The sequence below is a fragment of the Dendropsophus ebraccatus genome, chromosome 5 (genome assembly GCF_027789765.1).
Source record: "Dendropsophus ebraccatus isolate aDenEbr1 chromosome 5, aDenEbr1.pat, whole genome shotgun sequence".
NCBI lineage: Eukaryota > Metazoa > Chordata > Amphibia > Anura > Hylidae > Dendropsophus > Dendropsophus ebraccatus.
Window position 1 is genome coordinate 27,298,949 of NC_091458.1, and position 21,995 is coordinate 27,320,943.

Here is a 21,995-nt window from a genome sequence, read left to right on the forward strand (position 1 = left end):
TTTTCGTGTTTTGGAGGCATAATATAACCGCTTACTTCAAGTACAAGGCCTTACTATGGTATTTTGCATCTATAGAAATTATAGGGCATTATGGTATCCCTCCAGTTGTGTCCAAAAAAGTTTTGGGAGGAGTTACTTCAAGTGACAATGCAGTACTGGATGGGGGTTCTTCATGTGTTGGGCATGAGACCTGCAGTAATATATTTCAGACGTGCCATTTGTGGGCAAAAAATATTGAGACAAATATGTATGGAGGAAGACTCCACTACGGAAACGTAACCTGTAGGGCATTTGTGGGCAGCAATCCTTCCTGTTTCAACCTACATGAAGATATTCCTTCATTGTTTTCAGTCTTACAGACTGATTGTATTGACTTAGCCCCCTTAAGTGGGAATTCTTAAAAACTGTTTATATCAGGCTAGGGACTTGGTCGTTATTTAGTGTCTATACTCGAGTACAATAAAGATTATGTTTGTTACATTAAAAGTGATATCAAACCCCCCCCCCCTTTACATATACAGAGTTTTCTGTGCCATTCTTAAGCTTATATTCTGGACATTTCATATCTTACTGTATAAATGATTTCTTTGTGGTCCCTCCCCTGAAACATGCATGTTATTGTTGGTGGACAGTGCCATAGAGGCGGGGCTTAACAGAAGTGGAACCCCATATCTCACATCAGTGCACATCAGTGCACTAGGCCTAGAGGGGGCGGGGCCTAGGCATCTAGGTCGACGCATTCCAAAGGCATGTAGGGGGGGGGCCTACGGTACCGATGTGGGTGGAGATATGGGGTTCCATGGCCATTAATCCTTGCCCCTAGAGCATCGGCCCATCAACAGTAACATGCATGGTTTGAGGGGAGAGACCACAAAAGAAATGTCCAGAATATAAGCTTAAGAATGCTGCTGAGAACTCCTTATATGACATTATCCCTTTAAAGCGAATGTACCATCTTTTTTTTTTTTTTCTTTTATATTACCCGTGTGAATGCCTATGGCTTGGTCCTCTTTTCAAAACGCTGCCCAGTTTCTATGCCCAGCAGCATTCTTCTCCTGGGCACTGGCCCGGCTTGGAGCACTGGGGGTAGGCCCGGCGCCCCCAGTGTGATGATGTCTGCTTCAATCTGTGACCTGCCTCCATTGATTCTAATGGAGCCAGGCCAGTCCACGAAAAACTAATGGCACGGAGCGCGGGAACCGGGCAGCGTTTAAAAAAAAAAAAAAGGCTGCACCACCGGGAACCCCACGCTGGCGCTATTGGGTAATTTAAAAAAAAAAAGAGAGAGAGAGAGATGTACCTGATGGTGCATTCAGTGTAATTGGAATGCCTTGCACTATATGACATACTCTGTCTTTTGGTTAAGTACAAATATGTAAGGAGGATGTGGGGGAAGCTACGGTAGTTCTCCAGCTGAAGGTATGGGGTCCTACAGGCAATGCTCAATTCATCGGCATTTTGGTGCTTACAGTATATCAATTGTAAATCTCCCACACTATGCATCCAAATTCATTGCCCATTCTTTCTCAATAGACAGCATGTAGTATATCAAAGAGAATCATCCATTGTAGGAAAGCTCCATCGTTTTTGTTTTTTTTTCTGGTCAGCTGATCCCATGGCTTCATTTGCATATGCATCCTAATTAAAGCAATTCATCATATCTGAAATGCTGAATTCTTTTTGGCCAGAGATTAGTGGAAGAGAAGAACAAAGTTTAGTAATTAACGGCAGAAGTAAGAATTCAAATGACGATTGTAAACCTGTCTGGGTGTTCCGTCACCGGCGAGAAGATGGGAAATTGTTTTCTGGTTCTAAAACAAAGAACAAAGGGTGTTCTTCTCTGTAGGGCTCCACATTTTCTACATAGTCCATCATTAAGAAGCTGTCAGCTCATAGCCACCACTAGGGGGAGCTTAGTGACTTACTGCAGACTGGTTTATTGTAGTTCAATGTATAAACAGTATGAAGGTAGGGAATAAGTGTCTAATCGCAGGCTATAGCAGGATCCTCTCTTTTGTGTATGTAAAGGGTATGTGAGACATCATAAAGGCTAGGCTTCACCTTTATAGCTCGCGGACAACTGAATATTAGAGATGGAGCATAGTAACTGGAGATTAATGCCATATGCGAGTTTTGTAATCACCAAAAATAGTGCTACCCCAACTGTACACACAACAACTTTTCCTGAAAAGTTACCCCAAGTGCAGGTACTGTATGCTTCAAGAAACCAAAAGAGTTATTTGAATATATTATATCTCATCTGTAATTAGAGCAACTGAGACCTTTTCAGATTCAGCTATGTTGTAAACTAATATGAGAGAGCATTTTCAGACCCCCTCTGTGCTTGGCAACTATTGAAAGATTCATTAGGTTGTTGAAGAGAAGTGCGGGCCGGAATGTTCTAAATTTATCTCAAATTATTTTCCTAGAACTGAAAAGGTCATTGCCAAGCGATCGTCCCAAGGACAACACAATAATTATTAGCACACGAGATAAAAGGTGCTGGAAAATGAGTATCAGCCGTGATGATTATACAGTGGAGCCAATCCAAAGTTCTGATTGAGAGCCGCCTTGCGAATACTGAGTGACCAACCGTCCGCGCTATGTGGAAAACCCAAAGTCTTAAAAGGGTCAATTAGTTTTATGTAAATAAATGTAATAATTATGTAATGAGAAATTCCAACTTTTTACTAGATACTGTACATTAGGTAGGAGCTCTGCCTATACAACTGTCCAGTCTATACCACATAGGGATTAGGTATGAAATAGGAGTAGGCAGTAGGTCAGGTGGAAGTGGTGTTGAAGTACCTCATGGGGGACCATTTAAGTCTGGTTACGTTTGTTAGAAGAGGAAAATTGGTAGAAGTCTTGGTAGAATGTTGGGTAGAATAAGGAACAGAGTTCCACCAGAGATGGGAAGCACGAGAGAAGTCTCGTACTTGAGGTTGGGTTCACATTTCAATTCGGCAAGCTCCATTGCAAGTTCCTTTATTTTGCAGGACCTAAGTAGACAAAAAAAAATACTGCTGTCATATTTTTTCTCTGTTCAAATCCTGCAAAAACAAAAACAACAAAAAAAAACAGACACCAACAAGAAATCTGATAGACCCCAATGAAGTCAGTGAGATCTGTCAGGTATCGGTCTGCTTTAGTCAGTGTTTGTTCTTGAACTCACCATCTGGCTCCATTTTGTGGTACTTAACTGACTCTCTAACGGAGACTCCAGCAGAAGTGTCAACCTAGCCTAAAAGTTTTATAAGATTGTTTTAGGTAAAGGCAAGGTTGAATTTGGATTGGAGAAAAAATGTAGCACATTAGGGCATATGGATATCATAAAAGATGGTCCTCACTCAAGACCCACCCTCTAGGAGCCAGAACAAAGGATATAGCTGTACCAGTGGCACCCATTCTGGCAGGTTCAAGCCATCATTGCCAAGCATTCGGGTTTGGAGAACATTGCCAAATTTAGCACAACCCACAATGTAATACCACATGCCTGTCTACCACATGAAAGGAATGGCACTTGGGATGAGAACTGCAAACATTGTGTAATTCTAAAAGAAGACGCTGACATTGCTATCTGAATTAGGACTTTAAGTCCTGTAATATATCAGGATATTGTGGTGGAGGACCGTCACAAAAAAGCCTTTTCTTAACTTATCTAAGGGAAAGGTAAGACTGGACACATCTGTAGACTTACTGTTACTAAGGAGCATGGTATAGATGGGTGACAATCATTTTAAACTATAAAAAAACATCTTTGGGGTTTTCACCTGGCTCTAATCTTTATGTATACTGTGTTTAGGATCAACGTCATCCCATGGATGGTGGTAATGCATGTGTCATGAATGTGCCTGTGCCGAACTCCGTGCGCCCCTTGGCTCGTGCTGCGCACCTGAGATGGCGCTGATATTCAGTGTTTTTGTATGTTTGTGCAGTGTCCTGAACCCTGTCTGAACACTGCTCTATTTCCTTCTGTGTTTCTTCAGCCACACCCGCTTTGCTTGAGATACTCCTGGCCACTCCGGAGTTAACTCTGATGCTGGTTAGCTAGTCTGATAGACTTTTCTCCCTGCCAGTAAGGTTGCTCTTGCCCCAGGTGTTCTGAGGAGATCAGGGGTCTGGTCCAATCAGCTCCTGCACTGGACCTCTGGTCTCCTATATAGTGTCTGCCAGCCTGCCTCTCACTGCCGGATATTGAGCTTGTCTCAGCCTGCTTCTGCCTCTGTTTAGCTCTGTGTTTATTCTGACTACTTTGCCTTGTATTCTGACTATCCCTGCTAGCTGCCTGCCCCTGACCATACTGCCTGTTTATTGACCTTGCTTTTTGGATTGTGTTTTTGTACTGCGCTCCCCGATTGTTGTGACCCGGACTGTCGACCATTCTTTATTGTGTTTTGTCTGTCTGTCTTGTCTTTGTGTCCCACCTAGCCAGTGTAGGGACCGCCGCCCAGTTGCTCGCCGCCATCTTAGGGCGGATTGTGGCAAGTAGGTAGAGGACAGTGGGCGGGGCTGAGCTTAGGGCCCACTGTCTTGTATTGTCCTGCTATCCGGTTCCTGACAGCATGCCTAAAGAGATCTAGATTCTCTTTGTTCTTAACACAGTGTATAGGAAACCTGAATCTATAAATATTTCCTAGTGTACCTAGGAAGCAATTGTCATCCCAGTTGGATGACACTTATATATGTACTTTTTCGCCACAGGTAAGGTTTCTCGTCAGTACAGGCTGTACATGGCCCTACAATAGGAAACATGAGGCTGGAAAAGAACAAGACAAGAAACAAAAAGGCTCAGAGTTAATCTGGGTCTTTTTAATAGTTGCTATTAAGATGGTGTCATTAGGTATATGAATAACCAAAAAGGCAGGAAAGTCAGGCCTGAGGCAGATAAGACCATAAATAGTCACTCTGCAATTTACAGTAATGCTTAACTGGTCCATAAACTAATATTTACAGTGGATACTATTAACTGCGATCGCTCCGAGAGGTGTTAAAATCTGGCATGGAGCTCTATTATAGACCCATATTTTCCAGCTTTAATTGTAATTCGTAAAACATCCTGATCTGACTGAAAGTTGGAAACGAAGTTAACTCGAGAAGATAAAGGATGTTCCTTCCCTCTGGCAAATATAAGGACTTTTAGATGTGGTCTTAAAGATAGTCTGTACCTTTGGCTGGGATGCAGGACAGTAGGTCTTTGGGTGGTATTACACGGAACGATTATCATTCGAAAAATCGTTAAATCTTTCAGATTTGAACGATAATCATTTCGTATAATATCAGGCAACGATTAAACGACCAACGAGAAATCGTTGATCGTTTAATAGGATCCGGACCTATTTTTATCGTTTGATTGTTCGCTCATCGTTCGTACATCGTTCGCACATCGTCGCAATAGCGACGACTAAACGACCGCAAGAACGATCATAAATAACGATCATCGTTTCGTGTACTATGGCGAGCGATTTCGGGTCGTTTGCCTTAGCGGTCGTTTAAGATCGTTTATCGTTAATCGTTAGTCGTCGGAAAATTGCTTGGTGTAATAGTACCCTTAAGCAGTGGTAAACAGTATTTATTGGTCAGAACAGTGATGAGCAGGCCCCTCAGATTAGGAAGATTACAGAACTCTTCAACACATCAAGCCCTTCAAGAAAAGATACTGGCATCTAAATTGGTTAAAAAACAAAACAAAACAAAACAATAGAGCAATAATTTTTAATCCAGTCTGGGGTCTATTTAATTAAAGGTTGTGATGTGGAGTCTAAATTTATTTGGGTCTGGAGTCTGATCTATTTAGGGGTCTGGGCGGGGGTCTGATTAATTTACGTAGTGGTCTGGGGTTGGAATTGGTTTTCATGTCATGTCTGGTATAAGAATTATTTAGGGTTCTTATCTGGAGACTGAATTTATTTTTGACATTGAGTGGTAAGAAATTATATATTTTTTATACAGTCTGTTTTTTTTTTTTAGTCTAGGTGTCATTTGGGATCTGATTTGGTGTCCGAATTTATTTTAATGCTTGGTCTGATCTATCTAGGACTCAGGTCGGGGTCCAAACTTATTTAGGAGACTAGACTGGGGTCTGATTAATTTAGGTGTCGGGGGACTGAATTTTTTTTAGGACCTGATTTGGGTTTGGAATTTATTTTGACGCTTGGTCTGGCATCTGATTAAAGGGGTACTCCACTTAAGGAAGATTTAACCCTGGTCAATCCCCACCCATAATCTAAGCTTGTTTGTAATAGGTTCCTATTACACAAATTGGGCCATTTGTCTGCAGCGCATCCTGACTCACACCCTGTAGCTGCTGAAAATCCTCACTGCCTGGTCTACTCTGTCTCAAATCCTCTGTCCTACCCCTCCCTTCTGAGACCAAAGTCACATGATCTGTTTCTTCTGTTCTTCTGCCAGGAAAGAGAAAGGAGAGAAAGGGTGCCATCTAGTGCAGTAATACGTGTTAAACAAAGTGAGTTGTGCAAATGATAGGCACAACTCTATCAATCGCTCCAATAACACCACTGCCAGCTCCATGTCCTTCACGGCCATACCAGGCAAGCTGTAACACCTCATCTGTAACCCCACCCTACCACTGACATCACACCAATCAGTGAACTGCTGGCCAAAGGTGGGGGAAACAGAACAGTGACAGCCTCCTGAGCAGTATAGTGGAAAGGAAACAGTTGTTTTATCTCTCTCTCTCTCTTTCTAATCTGTCTATGCCGATAGATAGATATTTTTTTAACAGTGTAAAGCAGAAGCAGATTGGGCAATGCATGATGGGAAATGTAGTTTACTGTCCGGTACCATCATGAATATAGAACAGCTTTGCGAAAAACATTTAACTCAGGAACAACAGTAGCTAGAAAGACAAGAGCGGCTCAAAATACTCAGGGGGACTTGGTGAGTAAGACAAGCTAGGTTTGGTAGCATTTGATTTTTTTATTTTGACATGTAGCCTGGAGTCTGAAAAATTTAGGGGTCTCTTTTGGGGTCTGAATTTATCTTGGGACCACATATGATTTCTAAATTTTGGGGACCTTTTTTTAATTTAGTTGGTTGATCAAGGATCCAGTTAGGGCCTTATTACACCAAGAGATTATCTGACAGATTTTTTTTAAAGCCAAATTCAGGAATGGATTTGAAAAGAGAAGAAGTCTCAGTCTTTCCTTTATGACCTGTTCCCTGTCTGAGGTCCATTCCTAGACTTGGCTTACAAAAATCTGTCAGATATCTGTTGGTGTAATAATCTGGAGTCGCAATGTAATTCAGAGTTTTATCTGAGATCTCATTTTATTTAGTGTTTTGATTTTGGGTCTCATTGGAAGTTTGTCTCAATCAATTATGGGTTTGGTCTAGAGTAACAATTACTTTAAGAGATATGGTTTTGGGGTCTCAGTTAATTTGCGGGTCTGGTCTTGACATTGAATTTGTTTTTGGGTCTGGTATGGAGTTTGATATTTTAGAGACTGATTTCTGGTCTAATGCTTGTGAAGGTCTGATTCATTCACTCAAGTATGTTACTATGTGTCAGATCATGCTAAAATGTTTTTATGAGAGTTGGGATTTTTACCCTAACTTTCATGTAGACCAGGAAAACGTTAAGAAGCGAAGGGGGGGGGGGGGGCATGATTGAAACCTTTAAGTATGTTAAAGGAATAAATAAGGTTCAAGAGGGGAGTGTTTTTAGTAAAAAACTGAGCTCAAGTACAAGAGGACACAGTGAGAGGTTAGTTGGGGGAAAGATCAGAAGCAACGTGAGAAAACATTATTTTACTGAAAGAGTTGTAGATACTTGGAACAAAATTCCAGCAGAGGTGGTTGGTAAATCTACAATAACAGAATTTAAACACGCCTGGGATAGACATATAGCTATCCTAAGATAAAAAGAAAGAAAATACTAAAAGGGCAGACTAGATGGACCCAGTGGTCTTTTTCTTCCGACAATCTTCTATGTTTCTATGGTTCAATTGATGGGCTCTGGTTGAAAGCAGAATTGTACCTATAACTACCATAGCGACAGACTGTGGTGAGAAGGGGAGCTTCTCTTTTATGCAAATTGTAATATTATTTTTACATCTGGCGACCTTTAGGGGGAGCTCAGTGCATACAGTTTGTACAGTGCATACAGCGTGTATAAAAATAAGTGTATTGGAAGCTGAATAAATCCATAATCACATAACTCCCCTATTGTACAATCCTGATAATCCTGCACCCTGGGACTTATCACATGAAAAAATGAGACATACTGTGTGCGTATATAATTAAATTTTTACATTACTTTCTTGAAGGAAAAAAAAAAATTCCTAAGGAATTTTTTATTTAATCATTGACATTTTTTTTTCCAGATGTCAAACAGTGAATTCTTTGTGGACTCCTACAATGTGTGTGAATTTAATGAGTAATTTTAATGTGGTGTAAAATATATTAATTCAATCTACTTGAAACTTCACACATGAAAAATGCCCTTTGTAGATATGGATTGAATTTTGACAGGTGACTTTATAAAAATCCTCAGTGTATTATTCCCTTTTTTCCCGTTTTTTTTTTTTTTTTTTTAATTCTGCACCCTTGTATAACCCTAAGACTAATAATGTACAATTGCTGCAAATATTTGATGCAGACGTCTGATCGCTGTCTTGAAGGTTAACTTACATTATTATAAGACGTTACTTCTCATTCACTACTACAGTATTGCCCAATTATAGCCTGCGGGGCGGTCTCTGCTGCATTGTCCTATTGTAAGTCATCAATACAAAGTTACCGGCATACAGTACATTAAGGAAGAAGAGCACAATGGCCCACACTTATAAAAGTGTTTATGTTCGTTTTTGTTACTAAAGTTATAGGATTCCTACATTTTCTTTAAAAAAAAAAGGTGATATCTCGGCAACGGGAGCGGGTCCAGGAGTGGGACTTTGTGCACGTGGTAAGCATAAGGGTCTCTAGCGGCGGGTCGGCCGGGCTCTGCCCTGGCACGGAAGGGGGTCAGGTCCTCTCTAAGTTTTGTCTCTGGCCCCATTGTGTATACAATATAAAATATCCTATAGGACATCATTTTATGGGGGTACACCTGCTTACGGCTTATTGCAAGAAGGGTCATGAACAAAGAAAAGAATAACACCAGTCATGACTCAACTGTAACCTGCTAGGGAGCATCAGGTGTTCAAGCCCCAAGCAGTGCCCCCGCAGGTGAAACTTAGTATTACACTGATTTTAATAGACATCATTCTAGCTACCTGTATATGGGGGCCCAAAATGAGGGTCTCTTCTTAATAAGTCAGAATGCCTCAATAGGGTATTTGATATTGGGTTTATAAATTAGACAAAGGGTTAAAAAATTGGTGGTGTCTGTGTATTTGCCATGACCATAAACCAGATGGAAAAATACTTGTCCTTCAGGTGACAAAGCAAACTATAGCCATTAGCTGGAGTGTTTTACAGGCCATGCTTTATTTCTTGCTGCGGCTCTAGTCTGTCTGTGCGGTTTTATTGGTCTGCCCGCTGCATGCCGTTGTTTTCTCCTTCCTGCTTTGTTACTGAATCCTGGACACCGTATGAAATGCCAGGCTCAGAGCGCACACCGCGCTCAGGATTAAGCATCCCCAGGGACACTCAGGTTACTAACGTGTATCTGCTGGATCAAGGGGGATACCACAGCAACACAAGAGCTTCCACCCCTCCCTCTCCCTGCTCAGGCCTCCGGACCGAGCTGTAAAATGTATATATATTTATACCGTCCTATAGAGCTTACCATTAATATGGAATTTACTTTACTGCCAATCGCTTAAGATCTGCTTATTGTATAGAGAACATAACACAGGGCATATGGCAGCCAGACAAGTCTCTAGATTTCTTCATATGTATAAAGCTGTTATTTATATGTATGATTGCCGGTAATGATTCCAATATTCTTTACCTGAGAAGCCGAATTATACTATTTGTTTTCTTTTACATACAGGGCAGTGTTATACTAATTATATTCTTGTATATAGGGAGCAGTATTATAGTAGTTATATTCTTGTATATAGGAGCAGTATTATAGTAGTTATATTTTTGTATATAGGAGCAGTATTATAGTAGTTATATTCTTGTATATAGGGGCAGTATTATAGTAGTTATATTCTTGTATATAGGAGCAGTATTATAGTAGTTTTATTCTTGTATATAGGGAGCAGTATTATAGTAGTTATATTCTTGTATATAGGAGCAGTATTATAGTAGTTATATTCTTGTATATAGGGAGCAGTATTATAGTAGTTATATTCTTGTATATAGGGGCAGTATTATAGTAGTTATATTCCTGTATATAGGAGCAGTGTTATACTAGTTATATTCTTGTATATAGGAGCAGTGTTATAGTAGTTATATTCTTGTATATAGGGGGCAGTATTATAGTAGTTATATTCTTGTATATAGGAGCAGTATTATAGTAGTTATATTCTTGTATATAGGAGCAGTGTTATAGTAGTTATATTCTTGTATATAGGGGGCAGTATTATAGTAGTTATATTCTTGTATATAGGAGCAGTATTATAGTAGTTATATTCTTGTATATAGGGGGCAGTATTATAGTAGTTATATTCTTGTATATAGGAGCAGTATTATAGTAGTTATATTCTTGTATATAGGGAGCAGTATTATAGTAGTTATATTCTTGTATATAGGGGCAGTATTATAGTAGTTATATTCCTGTATATAGGAGCAGTGTTATACTAGTTATATTCTTGTATATAGGAGCAGTGTTATAGTAGTTATATTCTTGTATATAGGGGGCAGTATTATAGTAGTTATATTCTTGTATATAGGAGCAGTATTATAGTAGTTATATTCTTGTATATAGGGAGCAGTATTATAGTAGTTATATTCTTGTATATAGGAGCAGTATTATAGTAGTTATATTCTTTTATATAAGGGGCAGTATTATAGTAGTTTTATTCTTGTTTAAAGGAGCAGTATTATAGTAGTTATATTCTTGTACATAGGAGCAGTATTATAGTAGTTATATTCTTGTACACAGGAGCAGTATTATAGTAGTTGTTCTTGAATATAGGAGCAGTATTATAGTAGTTATATTCTTGTACATAGGAGTAGAATTATAGTAGTTATATTCTTGTACATAGGAGCAGTATTATAGTAGTTATATTATTGTATATAGGGGCAGTATTATAGTAGTTATATTCCTGTATATAGGAGCAGTGTTATACTAGTTATATTCTTGTATATAGGAGCAGTATTATAGTAGTTATATTCTTGTATATAGGAGCAGTATTATAGAAGATATGTTCATGTACATGGGGGTAGAATTATTTTTGTGAATAGGGATCGGTATTGACGTAGTAATATTTTTGTATATAGTGGCATTATTGTAATAGTTACAGTATTACTGTAATAACACTGTGCAGAATGATTATAAGGTACATTATAGCTTATTGTTATTCCCTTATCCTATAGGTAAGCTTTGCAGTGGTAATGTGCTTGTAGCATTGTGTATGCAGCGTCTGTAGGCATCACACCAAGGAACATCCAACTCATAGGTAAATAACAGTATAAATGTTTCCATTAAGATACAATTGCAGGTTTATTGATCCTGGGCTATAACATTATTGATTCATGCAGGTATATTACAGTGTTACATTGCTGTGCGTGCAGGATTTCTATAGCGCACGTTCCCTCCAGTATATGACATGATGCTGAAATACACAAGTTTTATTAATAGAATTTAAAAAATTAATATTGCTGAATATAACTGTAATGATATATGTTGAGACTCTGGAGAATTGTTCCTTAGGGATCTGGATGGGGGGGGTTAGCAAAGTGAAATTTTACACTGGCTTTATAAGTATTGTCCGTATCAAGGTGGCAAACAACATGTAAGACGTGCTCTAAGGAGGTGTTGTCACTTTCTTATCCTCTGCCGCTCGGCAGGCACTTCGCAGCAGTCACAAAAGGCTATTATAGTATATGGGCACTTCTGCAGTGATTATTTGTATACCTCCTATGCAAAATTTTCAGATATATTGTCTTTTCGCCCCTTTGTCTCGCCATGGTAACAGACTACAAGCAAACCCTGTGTAGTCAGTCACTTTTATTGTTCTTCCATCTTAAAAAAAAAAAATTGTACATACCCTTGAAGTTGATATTGCTTCTGCGGGGGTCCTACTCATTGTTAGAGCTTTGTGTAAAGCTTATAAGGAGAACATACAGATGTAGCAGAGCTGAATATGCCCCGTAGCTATATATTTACACATCTCAGCAGGTTTACCTGCATTTTCATGAACGCTCTGCACATCCATGATCACGTGCATCGCAGAATACTGAAATCTTACGCTTCATTACACTGTACACCAGGTCCCTTGAGCTTCCAGCTCCACTCATCATCACAAGCATAGTAGATATAGCTGATCTGCAAGGAGCATTTTCCTAATATCCTGGGGGAATCCTCTTGCATGGATGACCTTTAGTCTGTCAAGGTCATATCATCCATTAGAGAAAGCAGCTCACAGTTCTCTGTTCCATCCTTTGCATGAACAAATTTATAAACATAGATGAAGCAGAGCTGAGTTTGTCTAATGGTTCACATTATGTCATACTCCTGCGTCATGGTATTTTATTGAACCATAGATGATATAGACCGAATCATGACCAATTTAGCTCTGCTACTTGGTTGAGTTTATGGATAATAATTCAGTCGGTCACTTTGTGTCTCGAGATTATGTCATGCTAATGGGAGGGATCATTTTGCATGTCATTGATGGGGAAAAAATGCCATATTGTGAGCCTGTGCCCAGCTGGCATCTCTTGTCAACGCCATATGGAGTAATAAGCGTCCTACCCTACATTGTTTCTTATGTGAAAAAAAAACCCTGCGATGCCAGACAGGTGCTGTCCCATAGGGGATTTCTTGTGTTAGTTACACATATAAAATTGTCAGGTATTCGAGTAAACATATTTAAGCTTGGAGGAAAAAAAAATAAAAGGTGCTGATCGTCTCACCACCTTCTCTGCTATGTTTATCTATACGTTCTCACAGCTTCTTAATGCTGAGAAAACAAATAAAAAAGCATAAACTAACGTGACAAGCAACATTGTCAACATGGCCGCAGTGTAACTGGGTTAGATTTTTAAAGGGGTTCTTCATCAGGATAATACTTCGTATGTAGCAGTGTATCATGATGTGTAAATTCAGGTAACAGTCATAATTTTTTTTTTTAGTACATGTTATTTATTTGCATGTATTAAAAGCCCTACAGGAATCCCATTTGGAGGCTGGAAAATCTAAGCCACACCTTTCTGACTTTCTCATTTCTTGGGAAAGTTAAGTGAAAGGAGAGAAAATCTAATTGTCTAATTGAGTAAATTACTAGGTCTATAAATCAAATTAACTCACTATATATACATATATATATATATATATATATATATATATGCTAGTATTACCTCATTTAGCCATTCCTTTCAATCTAAAACTTCCCGAAATCCTTTCCTTCAGTAGGGTCATGTGATCTCATGATGACCCTGTGGAAATGACATGTGTTTCTGTGTTCTCAGTGGGGGTGACCATCTCAGCCTCCAGAACTTCCTATACGATGCAGCTGCATGGACTGCTCCACATAAGCACTGCGCGGTGGGGTCCTTCTTCCAGCAGGCAGGGATGTTACTGGCTCTTACTGACCATGTGATGCTGCTGTTCTGATGCATCATGGAATCGATGGCTGATCTGAATTGAAGAAAATGCAGTTTGAAAGTTGAAAGTCAAGATGGTGGATTAGAAATCACTTGATCCAGTTGCAGTAATGAAATTAGCATATAGCAGAGCTAGGATGAAACAGATGGCACAGCAGGAATAGTGGTAGTAAGTTCATTATATGGGCAAAAATATAATAAAATAATGAAACTTGGAGTGTTTCTTTAAACAACAGGTAATTTCTGACAGTACATTTCATTTTAGGGGTGGGGTGGGGGAGAATTTATTTTCTGACACAATTTGAAGACAAATGAAACCAGTGCTTTGTCAGATTTTTTTTTTTTTTTTATGTTTTGTTGGACGTGTTTTATCTTATCACTTATCCTGTGAATCTGAATCTAGCTTTGACTGACACCTCTGTGTCCCTGTAATCGAAAAGGTGACTACATGTCCATCATTATCTTTCCAATAACACATTGTAGGATGATATTACCAGTTTGTTCCTGGCTTCTCGTGGATTGTATACTTTACTGATGTATTATGTTTGCACTATGCAATTTACTGAGGAACATTTTCCTGCCTGTTGCGTATCTGGGATCTCAGTGCTTTGTGCGGCAGATGGTAACAGGAACTTTATCTATGTTATTACTGAATATATGTATTTGAATGTAAATAGAATACTGGTTTTTGGACAAAAGAATACAAATTATAAAGTAAAATGAACACAATCACCATTCATATGTGGTCCCTCCTGCTCCCACCTCAAGGACCTCCAGTACTTATCAGCTGCTGTACGCCCCAAAGGAAGTCATGTAATTCTTTCCAATCTAACACCGTTCTCTCTGTGGCTTCCTTTATCTGTGTCAGGAAATGTCCAGAGCTTGAAAGTTCTTGACATGGACAGAGGTGGCAACAGAGAGCACTCTGTCAGACTGGAAAGAATACAGCACTTCCTGCAGGACATACAGCAGCTGATAAGTACTAAAAGGCTTGAGTTTTTTTTTTAAATAGAAGTAATTTACAAACATGTATAACTTTTTGACACCAGTTCATTTTAAAACAATTTGCATACCACTTGTGTTATGCTCCGCCCCCTTAAACTCTGCACAAGATTTCGCTTAGTTCCTACTACCGCCGGCAGAGCACCGATCTGGTCCACTCCTGGTAGCCCTGCCCCCAGTGCACCAAAATACCTTTTTAGTATAAAGGTTAAACTTGTAATAGCACAGAAATGGTGCGGAGGATGAAGGTAAGAAACTTACCATACTGGACATGAGGGAGATATCAGGAGATTAGATTCTTCCATGCTTTTGAGTCCTGCACAAAAGAAGTACAGTGGTGCCTTGGATTAGGAGCATAATTCGTTCTGGGACCGTGCTTGTAATCCAAGTCACTCTTAAACCAAAGCACATTTTCCCATAATAAATCAATGATATGCAGACAATTGGTTCCACAGCCCAAAAATAAGGATTTTTTTTATTCTGAGTAACATGTAAAACAGATGAAACAAACAATAAGAGACAGCAAAATATGTGATATTATAAGTTACTGTACAGTATAGCAATCAGCATGTGAAGTATAATATATAGTAAGGGCATAAACCTGAAAAAACAGCAGCAGTTTATAGATACAGGATGGAACTGCAGATCCCCATAATGCAGTAGTGTAGTACAACAGGCTAGACTAGAGAAGCAGGGCTGCTGTCAGAGGTCTGTGTGGTCACATGACAGCAATGGGGAAGATGGAGGGAAGGACAAATTAGGAAGTGAGAATCACAGAGCTGTGCAGTAGGACAGTGACAGAAACTTTTCTATACATAGTATAGAAGGAATGAGCAGGGCAGATATGGGCACATACATGTAGTGCTCTCTATCTGTGAAGAGAGAGGTAACAGCTATGAAGAGATTACCTCCACAGTCCTGTCCTCTGATGTAAGCCCCAGCCTGAAGTGGATCTGCTATGATTTGGAAGGTGAGGGAGACTTCCTTGGTCAGAGTACAGTGCTGTAGGCCACACTATGCAGACCACTCCCCTCCCCCAGTCTCTCTCCCACCCAGTACAGGGAGCTCTTAAACCAAGTTACAATTTTGAAAAACTGTGATCTCTTCTTGCAAAACGCTCTTAAACCAAGGTACCACTGTATACATCCGGCAAATAAACAGAACATAGTTACAAAATGACTCCATCCTGCCCATTTAAGTCAATGGGGCCATCTGCCGCACGCTGCACATTGGCATTCTTTTTCCATTGATTCCCAACGTGTAGCCCAACGTGGGGCTGAAAACATGATGTGAACATGGGTCTCTCCCGAGACTTCACCTCCAGATGATGTTGGTGTAGATACAAATCAGACTTTATGGAAAATCACCACCTGATCTAAAGATGTCTGGCTGTGGATTACCCCTTCTCTTCCTATAGAGAACACAAGAAGGCTCGGCCATGCCAAATGTTGCTGTATATGGTGAGAAATGAAGAGATATGTGTTATTGGGCTGACAGTTATATGAGGTGCATGGCCACCTTTAGGCTCACGGGGGACAATGATTATGAGGGCCTACCTTCCAAGTTGTCTCATAAGAAAAAAAAAAACCTGGTGACAAAAGATTGTCTCCAAAGTCACCTCCAAATGGGGTTGTCTTCTGCTGTATTGGGCCAGAGCCTTGTTGTCTAGTACTATGTTGGGCCATGACAACTAGAGTGATTATTGTTCTCCAATGTAGAGTCCAATGGAAAATTCCTATGCACTCATAAAACAATCATCAAACACAGGAGGAGTTGTAGTTTCTATGGTTATGTAATGTAAGTTGGTGAAATCTCATACCAGCTGTGGTCTAACCTCATGCCTCCTGTATCCCGGCCAACTACAGGATGAATTCATGAGCACACTGACATTCAATTTGCACTGAGGGTCCCAATAAATCAAAATGTCACAAAGCTTTACATATTTCCTTGGCCAAGTGGAATGGATTCTTTTGCTCAAAAATTCTCAAGGGGGGTGGGGGATAAAGATACCCCCCCCCCCCCATACACACCATCTTCATAACCTCCATGATCTCTTCCAAGTCCTTTGGCCAGAGGCTCCTTTTGACTTTGGCTTCATCTCCGGAGATGTTCCATTTCTTGTCAGGTTGCCTAGGAATACGTGTCATTAATCATAAGCTTTGAACGGACTGTTGGGTCTGACCCATGTGGAATTCTTAAAGCTCACTGATGGAGAACAGGAAATTCTAGAACAAATATGGAATTTTCATCACTTTAAGTTGAAAATAATAGTTGAAATAATGTAGTTGTCTTTTTGTTTAAGACTCTTTGCGAGAAACTCCATGCTGATGTAACCCTAGGGATCTATGAACTCATGGCTCCAGGCTTCTCCAAGTTGCAAAGCTCATATGACCCAAACATGTACTTCTCCCAGCTACTACAACCTTGAACACCTTGGATCCATACTGAGATCTTCTTATAGCTTTGGGCCCTCTTGCTCAGCGAAATGACATCCTCATAGTGCCATCAACCACCCTGTCAACTCTATACCTCCTGGTGGTTATCAAAGGACTAAAAAGGACAAGGTACACCATGGATCCACTCCATGTAGATGCTTGAGGCAATGGGTGGTTGAAGATCCACACGTGATTTTACAATATCTTCTGAAAAATATCTTTCTTTGACCTTCTCACCTCCATCCTGGAACCACCAATGTTTCCACTCCATCTTGTAGTGCTTAGATTTTTTACGTCCATTTCTCCAGTGTGAAGTCTAATTTGAAGATCTCATGTACATTGCTATATCATGTTTCTACGTAGAACTGATCCATAATATGGCACCCCAGAGATGTAACTTAAAGCTCTTGGGCCCAATGGAAAAATTTTTTGTTCCTTAAATTCCCACCAACCATGTGTCATGAAGAGGGGCATTTATACTCTTTAGAGGACAAGGTTTGGGGCAATAATTCTGCAGCTGTCTACGTTAAAATCTGTATTTCCATACTATATCTCTCATTATAAAGATCAATACTGTTCCTTCTGTAAATATTTAGTCAGGGCAACACATAGGGGCAGAGGAAAACACCATCAGATCCTGGGGCAACTATGTCCTTTAAAACACTGAAATAAAGGTTGTCAAGCTTCATATTTAAAATACCCAAATATTTATTGTGAATATTTTAAAACATCAAAACCACCGACATGTTTCGAAAATGTCTCATATCCTTATTCATGGCTTTATTTTGTGTATCTTTAAGAGAAATACAGTGTCTCTTAATTCATACCTGCTATTACATGGGCCACTATACACAGTCTATACATGTGAACAACTTCCGTTATACACAGTCTAAAGTCATTGTATGCAGGGATCTGAATTTTAAAGGGGTTTCCAGAATTTTTTTAAAAAATGGCTTCTTTCTTCCAAAATAATACCACACCTGTCCACAAGTTGGGTGGCAATACAGCTAAACCTCATACACTAGAGGTGAGCGACACCGGATGCAACGCACATACAGGCGTGGGGCTTTTCCTGTAGGAAAGCAGCCATGTTTTCCTAATCCTGGAAACCCCTTTAAGATCCTATAAGTGCACTTATAGTACTTTTATTTAAGATAGATGGCAAATCCCTAGTTTTGTCGTGCAGACAGAGCTCTGCAGCATATAATCGCATTTAATCCACCTGAGAGCTGGTACTTCCCCTTTAATCAATTGGAGAGAGGACGCTTTTCATTCCGCATTCACTTTCTTTGCAGATTTTATCGCCATACACCTGGATGCTATAGCAGGTGTTCCCAGAAATTTAGCAGAACGGGTCTGGTAAACAGCTCTATGTTCTAGTGACTCTCATCCTGTTAAACAGCCTGAGGCCTCCACAGTGCACAGCAGGCTGCAATGTTATATGCGAAAGACATTTAGGGAACTAATCCAGAACTTTATAGGATTATTACATTCCATTTACAAACTTTAACTATTTTTACTACTTTTTTTTCCAACTCTAACTTTATTCACCTGATAAGTCTGGGGATGGCAGATGGAAAACATGGCTGTCCCTACAGCTCATCGAGAACTGTGTTTAGCGTATCTGTATATTTCTACCTAGATATACAGAAATATTGGAATAGGTCATGAACCATGACTTTAAGGAATACTGTCACCCCCCCCCCCTTACTCTATACGCAATTCTCTGGACCATCCACGCGCTTGGATGCTGTATATACAGTACCTATATGACTATAAGACTTGTCTGTGTCCTGGGGTGTAACTAGTATTCATGGAGCCCCATAGCAAAAAACTGTTTGGGACCCCCCAACATACTCATTTGGCCCAACACGGTCCCCTGGCACAGTGGTGCTGTTCTCTGAGATGCTGTGCATTGGGGGTAGGGTAGTAAGGAGCTGCTCTGAGTCTGGGAGGGGGCGGGTTTGGGGGCCGCGCTAAATCCAGGGAGGGGGCAGGTGCGCGGGCCACTCATGAGTCTGGGGAGGCGGGTGGTTGCAGGCCTGCAGGCGGCTTCCGTCTCAGTGAGTGTTGTAGCTACAATGGAGAGAGGCCATGCTTTGCCAGGGGGGGGGGCGGGGGGAAGGTAGGTGACACTTGTCAACAGTGCTGCTTTTGTTTTTACAGATACACTGCCCCAAAAGGGGCATATTGGAGGCCTTTCTCATCCCGCCGATCTCCAGGAGTCACCAAAACCTCCTTCTCCTGCCAAATAGCTGGATAAGTGATGAATGTTTTAGACTGGAATACCCCTTTAAGTAGGAAGATTTTCCTTGAAAGGGAACCTATCATCACTTTAATTTTTCCCAAACCATGAGTCATTGGGCTGGTCCTGTTGGCTTCAACCTATCCCACACTACTTGATTTATAGATCTTTTTCTGTTTGGATATAAGGAGAGATCTATATAAGATTCATGGAGCAGGGAGAAGTCATGGGGCCACCCTGATGACTCATGGTTCAGGCAGCACAAAAGTGATAATAAAATTCCTTTAAGATTTTAAAGAAACTGAATGGAGAACATGGTTACCGATACATTATAAACAGTGGGGGAGATTTATCAAACATGGTGTAAAGTGAAACTGGCTCAGTCGCCCCTAGCAACCAATCAGATTCCACCTTTCATTTTCCAAAGAGTCTGTGAGGGATGAAAGGTGGAATCTGATTGGTTGCTAGGGGCAACTGAGCCAGTTTCACTTTACACCATGTTTGATAAATCTCCCCCAGTGTTCCTAAGCTAATGAACAGGAAATCTATCTACTTACAGTAGTTAGCAATGCTCATAAACACCCTATAAAGGAATTGGTAGGAATTGTCTACCAAAGGCATTTAATGGATACCATGGTCCCTATTGACCATGGCAACCAATTGGTTAAGTACCAGGGATTGGGGATAAGCTGACACGATCGTATGATTACTAGGATTTATTAATAAGATGAAAATTGATGAAATGTAATAGACCGTCCAGTTGCAGGAAGGGGTTAAAGGATATGTATCTGCCATCATTGTCCTGTGCAATATGCCATGGAAATGGTCTAGGGTGTTAGATACTTCCCTCACAATGACAACAATACATCCGCCTTCTGCGCGGTCGCCTTCTGCACTTTCAGCAGAAACACTGTATTGGGTTTCAGAGATAATCTGTGTATTAAGTTCCTGCTGTGGCCTTTTAAACCAGCCATTGATTGGTTGCCAATAAAGTTTTTTTTTTTTTTTTTTTTTGGGTTGTTGTTGTTGTTGTAATGAGTTATTAAATTTGCGGGAAGAAAGTGCTGAGCTGAGTCACTTTGTATCGCGTCCGGGCTGCATCGCTCTGGGGACTTCGAAAGGCTAATTGTTATTTAAACAAAGAAAAAGCGTAGGGGACCGAGGTGAGACGACCTGCGGTGACTCCCCGGCAAATAGGTGATTGTGAGGCGGAAGTGGCGGATCAATGGATCAGAGGCTGCACGGCAATGCAGACGGAGCAAAGCTGAGCTTGAGTACAAATTGTTTTCCATCACTTTTTTTTAGTTCCACACCATTGAAGTAAATTAGACTGAGATGCAATTCCAGAAACTGAGACTTATCCCAGAAACTAAGGTGGCACTGTTTATAGAAACCACAATGGAGGATGGATTTAATTTATAAATTGTATCCAGCCACCAGTAGACCCAAATTTGTCTCCGTGACACAGTCTTGTAATAGGCTCCTTGTGGGTGGGGCAATGCTTTAAGCTACACCTCTGAGGACTGGCCAAAGTTTTTTTGCATTTTTGCTGTCCATTCAACAGATCTGTTTTAATAAGTTTTAATAAGTATTTTAACCCCCTCCTGCCGCTGCACTGTAAGTTAACGTGGCTGCAGCCTATGGCCGAGGCTGCAGCAATGTTAATTCACGTTCCTTGGATGACACAGGCACAGAAACTGTGCCTGTGTCATCCACAACGGGTCCCGGCTGTCAGTGATAGACGGGGACCGTCTCAACTGTCAGCGCTTACAGTCAACCCTACTGCGGTCAGCATGACAGACAGACAGAGATTCTCCCTCTACAAACCGCTTCTAACTGCAGCAGGGGACCGAGGAGAGGGGGCAGAACTAGGGACTTCAGCTTATGGGATCAAAATGGTTTAAAAGAATTTTTTTGGCATACAACTGCATCCATTTTTACCGTCCCTTTCCCCCCCATAAAACGGATACATTAAACAGAAAGCAAAAATGCAGTGTGAACCTAGCCTTACCCATAACATAATAGCATATACGGTAGTTATGTTATAGTACCCCATTGATGATAATAACTGTAAACAGGGGTTATAGCTATAGCAGGTGCAAAGGTAGCAGTCGTCCCCAGGCTCAAATGCCCCAGGGGTTTATGAGCCTGTGTACTTATTATATACTAGTATTATAGATGGAAGAATAAGGGACCTTTTCTTAGATTTTGGAGGCTTTGGGGCCCAAGAGCTTCAAGTCTAATGTCATGAATTTTATTTACTGCAGAAAAATGTATATATATATATAAAAAAAAAAAAAAAAATAGTCAAGTAAGTGCAGTGTATCTCAGCAAGACATTTAACCTTTCTACAGGAGGGCTGATATTATGGCAAAAGCTCCAGAAAGTTTACGAATGAGGGAACTTTTGTGTGTCTGTTGCCCAGAGATACCCAGCTCCTCGCTCCTGGTTGTTTTGGTCCAGGCTTGTGGTTTAACTAAGATCATTTCAGTTCAGCCGACGCTCGGCGTTGTGTCCTCTGCAGGGGAACAAAATAATGAGAACATTCTCAGGGTAAAACTCAAGGATTTTATTTTTGTTATTTCTTTTCCTTTTTTTTTAGCCTCTCAACGATGTTTCTGAATCTCCTG

At 40.4% G+C, this 21,995-nt stretch overlaps 1 protein-coding gene and 1 long non-coding RNA gene across 7 annotated transcripts in view; one reads left to right on the top strand and one right to left on the bottom strand.

The window, feature by feature from the left end:
• TENM4 (teneurin transmembrane protein 4) overlaps positions 1-21,995 on the top strand; it is an 890,102-nt gene that overhangs the window by 384,419 nt on the left and 483,688 nt on the right. The gene's annotated exons all lie outside the window — the stretch shown is intronic.
• LOC138792378 (uncharacterized) overlaps positions 2,948-21,995 on the bottom strand; it is a 40,126-nt gene continuing 21,078 nt past the window's right edge. The window contains exons 2-3 of the long non-coding RNA XR_011363136.1: positions 13,438-13,717; positions 2,948-3,002 (exon numbers count right to left, since the gene is read on the bottom strand). This is a non-coding gene — a long non-coding RNA (uncharacterized lncRNA). The remainder of the gene's footprint in view (positions 3,003-13,437; positions 13,718-21,995) is intronic.